This window comes from Pholis gunnellus, assembly GCF_910591455.1.
Source record: "Pholis gunnellus genome assembly, chromosome: 18".
Lineage (NCBI taxonomy): Eukaryota > Metazoa > Chordata > Actinopteri > Perciformes > Pholidae > Pholis > Pholis gunnellus.
The window spans coordinates 11,083,514-11,094,086 of record NC_136545.1 but is presented as its reverse complement, the minus strand read 5'-3'; positions in this window follow the sequence as shown (position 1 = coordinate 11,094,086).

Sequence of the window (10,573 nt, the reverse complement as noted above, 5' to 3'; positions counted from 1 at the left end):
ATTTCGTCCATTATACCTCGTAAGGCTCTCTAATACTCTCACATAGCATTTGACACTGATACAAAAGTTATGAAGAGGAATAAGTGAAAAACAGCTACACTGAGTATGAGAGAAAACGCGACAACAAAACAACCTGAGATTCTCTTTGATAGCAGAAAATGTAAAAATGAAAGATTGATCAACCAACAAAGAGACTGACTGGCTTGTATTTAAAAACAATCCTGAAAACATCTGCAAGGCAGAGAATCTCTCCAATCTGAGTGATTGATTTAGAATTACTTAATCGTCTGGCAGAATTTAACCACGGTTGCTTATCTTATCTTCCTGGAATCTGTTCGTTGCGTCAAAGTCAGTCATATATTCATGTCTGTGTAGTTGGCAAGGCATTGATAGCTTTCTGTTATTACGGTCTGCTTGCAGTAAAAGTCTAAAAAATGTCTCAGAAAATGTATTTATACAGTCACAAAAAAAAATAAAAGGGTCCTTGTCTACAGGATGATTAATGGGGGCAAAGTCACATGTAGCACTGTGTTGTGGGTGAGCCGATGAACGGTCTTATAAGTGCAGCCGTCAAACCCTCACCTCAGTCTTTGTTGCTGCTAATGTCTCTGCATCTCTCGCCCGCAGCATTCAACTGCATTCTCTGTGTCGTCTTCCCAGTTTCCAGTACCGGGTTACAGTCCATGTCCCTTTGCGTTGCGTTTCTGCTGCCTGTAAATAAAACTTAACAGGGAGAGATGCTGCACAAAGCAGAGCCATGATGCCTCAATCTGCAGAGCGCTGAGCTCATAGTGACATATCTGCACTTTCTCATATTCTCAATTTAACGCAATGCGTCCCTGATGGTAATTATGCTTTTGCGGATTAAAGTATCTGAGACATGGATACAAAATGACACTAAGATAAATTGAAGCACATACCAATGTACAGACCAATATTTCTTCAACATGATTATCTGAATGTCATCAGGAAGAAGAGGTAGATTGCTCTTTGTTGTGTTTTCCACAAATTCAAGCGAGGACGGGACACCGGTGCACCGTCTCTGTTCCACCTTTTATTCTTCTCCAGCTGTATCTATTGTCTATCCCTAAGCCCCAAGGAAAAGCACCAGGCTTTGAAGTAAATTGTACATAGTGGCCAAACTGTGGAATTACAACGTCCGGGTCCATCACATGCCGCCATTGTGCCAAAAGATACTTTTTCCCCATAGACGTACAATGAGAAAGACACGTTTGTAACTCAGCTCTCTCTTTTTTGAGTGGAATCAACTTCAAACGCTGTATCCAGGTCTTATTATACATCCATGTCCATCCCGACAGACATGAAACACCCACAACAACAACAACAACAACAGGTGCTTTTAAAACACCTGAGTGATATGGCAGAGTGATGATGTGGGTTTATAAAAGTGAAACCAGTGAGCCCTCAAGATCACTTCCATTCCGTGCAATAATTTGGCACATATGCATCTTCGCATTGGCGTGGAGTTTTCCGCCTGAATTTCACGTCGTCAACTTTAATTACACTGACTGACTAGGCCAATACAAGAGTGTGTATGTTGTGAGATTGTATTTTTTTAAATCACATTTCACAACTTTCTTTTTCATTCACCCTTTAGTTTCATCTGGAGCATTCCAAACAAAGCCCCATTTATGCTGCCTTCAGGGCCCGGATTAAATTACCAACAGAACAACTTGTTCCTGCTTAAACAATAAAAAAAAGGGGGTAAATGTAGAATCATTAAGCCTTATTAAATCACTAGTGGTGCTTTGTTCAGCAGGTGTCCACAGTGTGAGAAGCATAACAAGGGCAGGAGAACCTCTCATCATGGGCGATTAATATTACATGGTAGTAAAATCACTATTTAAAAGTATGTCAAAGGAATGTTAATGGTTGCCCTGTTGCCAATTTTAGGCAAAACACCAATATCAGTCCAACATATCAGCAAGCCAACACTTCGGTTGCTGGGTGGCTAACAAACAGGTACCATCAGATACCCACTCAGACGGTGTGATCAAACACTGAATGCGAGCCACCGATCACTGAATGGGCCACCATACAGCTGGGGAGCGTTCAAAGGCTCTCAGGTAGGTAGGCAAGTGAGGTATGCAGGCTGTGGCTGGACGCTGTCATCCAAACAGACACACACACACACACACACACACACACACACACACACACACACACACAGTCTCAAACAAGTGGCACATTCCTTCTATGACATAGTGCTGCTCAAATACGGGGCTCAGATGTTTCTCCCTTTGTAGTTTTGCAAACACTATGAAAGATTCAGAAAGCGAGCGAGACAGAAAGAGAAAGGGAGGGAAGAGATGTGATGTTTTCTTTTTCCTGCCTTGCCAGTGAAACCCTATCCCTCTTTCATTCCCTCTTTCATTGTGTCAGTTGCTCTTTTGTGTACGTTGCTGATGAGGCCCCCTTGACACTGAAGAGGTTATGCAGCTGATACCTGACTCCCATTGAAGATACTTTTCTCTCAAAAACACACAGACAGACACACACACACACACACACACACACTTACATTGACGCATCCACTACCCTATTTCCTTTAGGTTTTCACACACACTCAAGCTTCTGTCTCTCAATTCATTCCTTTCTTTATTGTTCCCCCAGTCTTTTTATCACTTCTCCGCCATCCTCACACAGATACACAGGTCACAGCACAAAAAGATACAGCGGGAGAAGTGTTGGAAAACACATACATCACCGCTGAGAGAGGGACAGGGAGGGAGAAAAAGAGTGGGAGTATGGAGGGAGAGCATCTGTGTGTCCTTTCCCCTGGTTGCTGCCTCCTGTGCACCATTTCTTCTCTTCACCCTTGAGCGATATCGGGGTATTGAAAGACCTTTTATTTCTTTGTTTTTCCTGATTAGACCACATTTCTATCAATAACAGAAACGAGTAAAGTTTCATCACCTTGACAAGAGAAGGTAAACGTTCTAACCACCCCCTACCAACCGGAGAAAGGACACCACACTAGGTCAGATCCCGCGGGATTCGAGCTCCACTCCAGACCTCCTTTTTGGTTGTTTCTTCAGCGACTCTCACGGAAAGCTCTGGAGTTCCCCCTAAGATAAAAGACACCTCAGATTACGGAGTGAAATGTCCACCATGTCACAGGACAAGGCTGGGTGTGTTTATGGTGCTGGGTATGATGAGACAGAGGGAAGCAGTGTGTGTGTGTGTTTGAATAAAAGTCCATGATGACAACTCTTTAACAGTGAACAGCTGGCCCGTATACTCACTCCATATCCAATAATGATCGGTTTAAACTTCTTATATTGAAGTCAATAAAATGTAAACATTGTTGGCTATAAAATTAAGCCTGAAAGTGTGCAAAGTTTAAACTTTTTATTGATTCGGCTCTACCAGCGATTCATTTTAATGGACCCTTAAAGGAGCCCCCCAGGAACCTTTTCATTTGTAGGGTGCACTGTCCTGGTCTGCTGTGCTGCAAATGTAAAAAGCATTCTGTTGCCAAGTCCATATACCAAAACTGTAGACTTAGACTTAATCCACAGCCAGCAAAAAATGGTCAATAAAAGACTTCAAAGTAAACTTTAAGTCAACCTTCTCAAAGTGTCATGGGATTGAGGTCCTTTCTGGACAACTCCGTAAGACCCCCATATCTGAGCTGACAAGAAAAAGGTGTATTGTGTGGGATTTAAAACCTTTGTGCAATAGCAGTCTGAATAGGAAGTATGTTGTCTCACATGAAACAAAACAAAGCAGTTTGACAAATATTGGCATTTTAGCATGGAATACAGGCTTGATGAATCACAAACCTGCCTCTTACTTATAGTTTACGTATATATTCATCTTTAGTCAGCATACACGATATGATGCATACCTAACCCAACGGTTAGCTTAGCACAGTGTTTCCCAAACGTTCTTCTTTCTTCTTTATTTCCACTTTTTCAAAATGACAAACCACCCAATTTAAAATAGGTCTCATCCATGAATCGTGAGAAGAGGGAATTTGTGTGTAAATGAATGTTCATGATTATTTTTAGAGACATTTCATCATCACCTTGTATTATCTTGAATAGGTAAACCAGCCACTTTGGAGAGATATACATTTGATGAATCACAACTTTGAGGCCAACAATGAGGCCAAATAAATGCATTTTGCATTTGGTTAACGGGCTTTCGTTTTTTTTTCTCTCGTCAGAAAAACAAACAAAATGTACGCTAGCCTTTCATATTAGATTCAATCTTATAAGTAGGCTACAATTATCAGAACAATACGAACATTCAGGCTCCCTCATGTGGCTCAAAAGGTGTGTGCAGATATAATTGTTCAATAAAACACTATGGAAGAAATTCTGCAAATGTATTAGACAACCCTAATAAAATCTACAGCGACCCACCTGTGGGTCCCAACACGTCTTTGGGAATTACTTCATCTACAGCAGCTTATGGAGTATCTACTTTATATGAGACTACAATATTAACTGCTTTGCTTCACAGATCACGCTATGGGATGTTGGAAACATTACTGCACAGATCCATGTACACACTGCACACAAGAAACACAAATTTGTATTTGGCAGAGCAATAACATGCAAGATTCGAAATGTCTCTCACCTGCCAGCTTTCTTGTTTGCTCGACTGCAACTAAATGGGAAGCTTCATACAAGACATGAAGGTAAACATTGAGTGAAATGCTATGTAAGGCATCTCATTTATGTAATTTGTTTTTGTTCCTATCACTGGAAGTGCAAGAGAGAAGCACAGCATACAGCCAAAATGGACAGATATAGACCAGGACATAAATACCCAACTGGAATAAAAAATATGCTGTTAAGTCATGTCAAGTATAGGAAGCATGGGGAAAATAAGAATTGTATCCTCTTTCAGCACAGCACAACAAGTACATAGCAGACATATTTCAAGGATTTCCATCCCAGTTGGTGTCTAACAGCCATAGTGAGCCTCACATCAGCTTCAAAGCCTTCCAGTGTGACCCCCCCCCTTCCCTTAATTTGCATAGGTTGGGTTTCCTAACCATTCAGTGTAAATACATCTTGTTTCCTTTTGCATTTCTTTTTGCTCCTACAACTCTCGCCCGGCCACAAGACGATAACAAATTGGTGCGAAGTGGTCTGGGAAGATGTTTCAATAAACATTTTGCTTCTCTGAACTTTGTGATGCCTCTGCTTTAAATGACACATATGCACAAACATACGGATGCAGAGATACACACACGCACAGGCAAACCACTCTAAATGATCCTGCCTTACTTCAGAGGGTATCCCATCCCCTCACTTCTTACCACTACATTAACCACCCCCTCACCTCTTTGTTTCACCCCCGCCTCGTTCCCCTCTTCTCTCATCCTTCCATCCCAACCTCTCAACAATTTACATCCAGAGGTTGAGAAGCAGCTGGACAATAAAAGCAGCTTAAAAGGACACACTTCCACAATGTTTATGTCAGCCGGCCATGAGCAGCAATGAAATTGAACAGTTAAGAGGCCAGATGCGTTGCTCACCGGCCAGGTTTTTGTGTCTACATTTATCTCTGGCTGTCGCAGTCAAAAGGACAGTCCGGGGCAGACGTTGTGTATGTGTGTGTGTGTGTGTGTGTGTGTGTGTGTGTGTGTGTGTGTGTGTGTGTGTGTGTGTGTGTGTGTGTGTGTGTGTGTGTCCACGGGACGATGTAGCCCAGAGGCCTGGGTCCGGGGTGCTTTTAAGACACCACTCAATAACGCAGTTTCTCCAAACAAGCTGTTCGGATTATCAGATTAGACATTAAGCGAGGGAACATGCTCGAGATCAAGGAGGAGAGAGATTCCTCGCGTTGAGAGGTCCGCCATTCATAACACAGGCCGATGATAAACCATCACTCTACCTGCAGATATAACAAGACCAGAGCTGCGGTGATAGATCCGGATGATGGATGTCCTGTTTGATACAGTTCATAACGTTTACCCAACAGATTATGGAGATTAATGACAGTAAGTCATATTATAAAAGCAAGACTGTTTCATTTTCGAAGCTGTACACATTGGCAAATATAAACGTACTGTATCTATTTTTTTATTTAACTTTTATTTAATAAAAAAGTAGGTTCAACTTAGGTCAGAGACCTCGAAATCTGGCCAGACAGCAGAACATCAGAACGGTAGATTCATTTCTGGGACCTCCACTTTATCCCAGGAGATATATTCAGCCTCAAGAAAACCTCCAGCAGGTAGCAAGACCAGTATGAACTGTGAGGGGAATTAATCCTTATTTAACATTGTTGAAACTTTACTAAGATCTTACATCTTAGTCTAGGATCTAGAAAAACAAGGACATGGGGGCATTTATTTAAAGTCCAGGAATTCTTAGTCATAATATTGCCACATTGAAGTTATCGATATAGTGTGGTTGGATTTTAATGTATCCAGCTATGGTAAGTTCAAAGTATGAAACTGCATGACTGGATCTAATGCCTATAATCTCATCAGCATATGTTGAGTATGAATGCAAAACAAGCAATAATGTAGTTTATTGAGACTGTGCCACGGGTTTATGAGAACAGATTTATCCGATTTGGGACCAGGGTTGAAAATATTGAATAACGCCACCTGTGGTGAGTTCAGGCCATGTTGCATGTCAGTTGAGTAGCAAATACAGTATGTAGTTCATGTTCAGAAAAAAAAGACATAAACAGATGCTGAGCCTGGTATAAAGGCTTGTGGAGAAGTTTCATCCCATAGCACAGCCACATCCCCAGGCCTGATTTTGACACACACACACACACACACACTCTCTCTCTCTTCTGTGGCGGGGGGACCCAGCTACAAATCTCTCCAATCACACATAGTTTCATCTGCACGCCTTTCAACAAGCATTACTTCATGTACACAAGGCCAAGCGTTCTAACACACACACACACACAATCAGTTAACTAGGGTCTGTGGGTTTGGAGCATCACTTTTTAGGGCTGCAGGGTCTGAGGTTGGCGCTCATCACACGATCAAACCCTGCAGAGACTCGAGTCTGTCTGCATAGCATTGATTTAAAATGTGTTTCTTGAGCTAACAGCGCTGGAAACCGTGCGGTTCCTGTCGTGGTGAGTGAGGGGGGAAGATGAGATGTTTGCCGTACAGCATTCAGACACTATTTGTTCACAGTTGAACGGGATTTGATACCGAATGTGTTCAGAGTCGTCACGACCAGCAAACACAAACCAAGGTGAGTGCGATTAAGGTGTGGTGCCCCAGCAGGTGGCTCATTTCCAAACACAGCACCTCCAGACATTACAAAAAAATACGATGAGAATTTAGATGGAACATTTTAAATGAAACCAAATAAAACAGCATCAGGCTGAGACGTATCAGCTACATGGCAAATCATTGGCTTGAACAATCTGTGCTTGAAACATTAGCACATAAACAACAGATTATCAACGGTGCACTGATACTATGTGGCAAGAAGGTTGGGATTGGTTGCAGGTGAGAGCAGCAGCAGCAGCATAAACAACAGAACCAGAGGGCAACATCACATGAATAATACTAATAAAGCAAGATAGCAGATAACACACATTTACTCCGAAACTCAGGATTTCACCAATGCAGCTGGACGAAATATGCATGTGAAAGAAAGCCATGTGGAGTGCCAAGTAGCAAATAGTGCAGGGACATAATAAAGTGGAAAACAACACTCTTGTTCAGCTACATCCCTAAAGCCAAAATGTTGATGTGACCACGATCTCCATAACACAGAGCCAATAACCGCCCAAAACAACAGCAATAATCTCTCGGCCAAACCCAATCTTTCTAGCCCCATAATCTTCACAATCACATTTATTTTTGAAACTATGACTCAAACATGAGGATGCACACATCAAACAAGAGCCAAAGGAATACTTAAACCACTGCTAATTGAATACATTCACGACAGCAGCAAGCAGCAGACAAGTGCGCAGAGCAAACAAGAAAAAAACGCAAACAACAATCAGCTGTAACTTGGGTACTTAAAGTGAAGCGCGGCCCTCGACATCGGCACCTCAGGCAGTGAGAGTAAGCTGCAGTCCTAAACCTCCATGTCCCCCAACGAGCAGAAACAAACAGCACAGGAGACTCCCTTTGCTCTTGATGTGGTGTTTTGAGGCCCACATCGCCATAAAGTTTCCCTTTTGTTGTGGGGAGACACATTATTTATCCATAAAGCGTGAAAAAAAAATAAAACGAGGTAGATTGCTTATGGCGCAGTTCATGACTGAGTATTGTGACAGCTTGCTTAATGGGAAATTGAGCGGAATTGGAAAGGATAAGGAGTGGGCGGAGCAATGCACGTTTAAATTGGCCGCCAATGGCGCGCATATGCACATATTTATATGTATTTTAAGTGGTGGGATTATAAAGGTATAATTTTGAGGTACCTTAAATGGTACTTTATACTTCTACTCCCCTCCAGAGGTAAATACTTTGTGGGTCGAGATTTTATATACAAAACGTGATCAGTCTATAATATATGATGCACTGTTATATATCAAACTACCCACCAGTACATGCAGTGAGAAGAATCTAGCTCCATCAACTACCATATGAAATTATGCATTTTGATGTATTGTAAAAATACATATACAGTAGCTTACACCACTAAAGCAAAATCATCTGAAATGATATGAGCCTCAACCCGGGTTCTGTATTGATACCCGTCTTGTCTACCAGGGGGCCTGTATTAAAATGTACATCTGAGGCAAACAAGGGGTCAATATGAGTCAAAAGATCATTTTAGCCCCCTACCAGGTTCATCCACCCATGTCTAAAAGTGGACATTATGCATACTTTTACTTGTCATACTGTAGTATGTTGCTGATTACATGTCTGTGTTTATACTTAACTCTTAATTTTGATATGTGGCATCTTTACTTTGAAAGTAAAATAATCTGAACGCTTCATCTACCACTGCCTATTTTCTTCTCACACACGTCTACATGCACGCTCAATGACCTTATCAAACATGGAATCCACATAAGTCTCATCATCAAAAAGATTAAAAAAAGGATTCACCCAGCAAAACAGACTGTCGTCAGGAATAATTAAATATTCTCCACGTCAAATTGCATGCAAGGCACAGGCAAAACAATCTGTTTTTTATTTTCCAGGGAGGACAGACCATCCCTGCAGAGAGGAGGGATGGAGGCTTATTGTGGCTGGAACATGCTGGCTGTCCTTCAGCACTCTGGGTAAATACTGGCGGTGTGACAATAGACTCAGCTTGAGCTGAGGAGGCTGTCACCTTAGCGCTTATCAGGCCGTGGCTATCTCTCACACACACACACACACACACACACACACACACACACACACACACACACACACACACACACACACACACACACACACACACACACACACACACACACACACACACACACACACACACACACACACACACACACACACACACACACACACACGACCTGTGTCCAACCTGAGACCCTCCACATATATCATTAGACAAACGTCTGCAAGAAGTGCATTTTATAAATATAAAGAAAAAAACCTGAACTCATGCAGGTAACAATTCAGACGGATGATGCACCAAAAATAAGTCATTCCTCAACACACTCTTTTATCACTATCGCGGCATCTGGCCTCTGCTGTGGGAGTGACAGTTCTCTTTAGATCTCCTCCAGTCTGAGAGCAGATAACAGCCTGTCTGAGTGCTACTTGTTACAGGATGAAGCCACCCTCATCGCGCACACATGCAATCCCCATCTTCACAGATCTATCTACCGTCTAATCTCCCCTAGATCTGTGGGCCCCACTCCCCTTCTAAGTACCTCCAGTTCACTCTCCGCTGATGAATAGCAATCAAGTGCCGCTTGTAGGTGAAAATGTCACACAAACTGATATTTACATTTCAGTCATTATCACAACCCTCATGACGGACTCATGCGATCCCCCTCTGGTGCACAGGGACACTTTGAGGTTGCAGAGGTGGCTTTCCTAACCAGTATCCCTCATCAAGACGGCGCTATTGTGTTCATCTCTGAATAGAAGAAATGCTCTTTGCATGACACCAGTGGAAGGACGATAAAAATAAACCCACTTTTCTAGCTGCGTTTCAATGGCTTCATGTGAAGTTTCTTAATTAAAAAGTATAATTTTGAAGAAAATGCAGTTGTACTGTTATCTTGAGCTCTTCAGCTACATTTATTTTACATTTCAGTGTGCTAACAATTTGGAAACAGCAACATTATCAGCGATCTTTTTTATTTTTCCCTTCTACAGTTCAGATAATTGTAGTCTTTCTGGCCAATGCACCTGCAGTTTTTTCATCGTCAACACCCGGTCAGTTGCCTCAAATGTCTTTTAAACCTCAATCATCAAAGTGCTGATTGCCAGATTTTGATATAGCTAAAATTCTTTTGCACAAAGTGTTAAAAGCATGCGTACGAGTGTGGATACAAATCATGCAGGTAGCATTACCATCTAAAGCTGTGGTAGACCTCGGGGAAAACCTTGCAGATCAACTTGTTCATTATAAAAAGGAATTCATTTGTACCTATAAGAGTGCGTCAGGGAAAGAACGACAGCCTCAGGCAACAT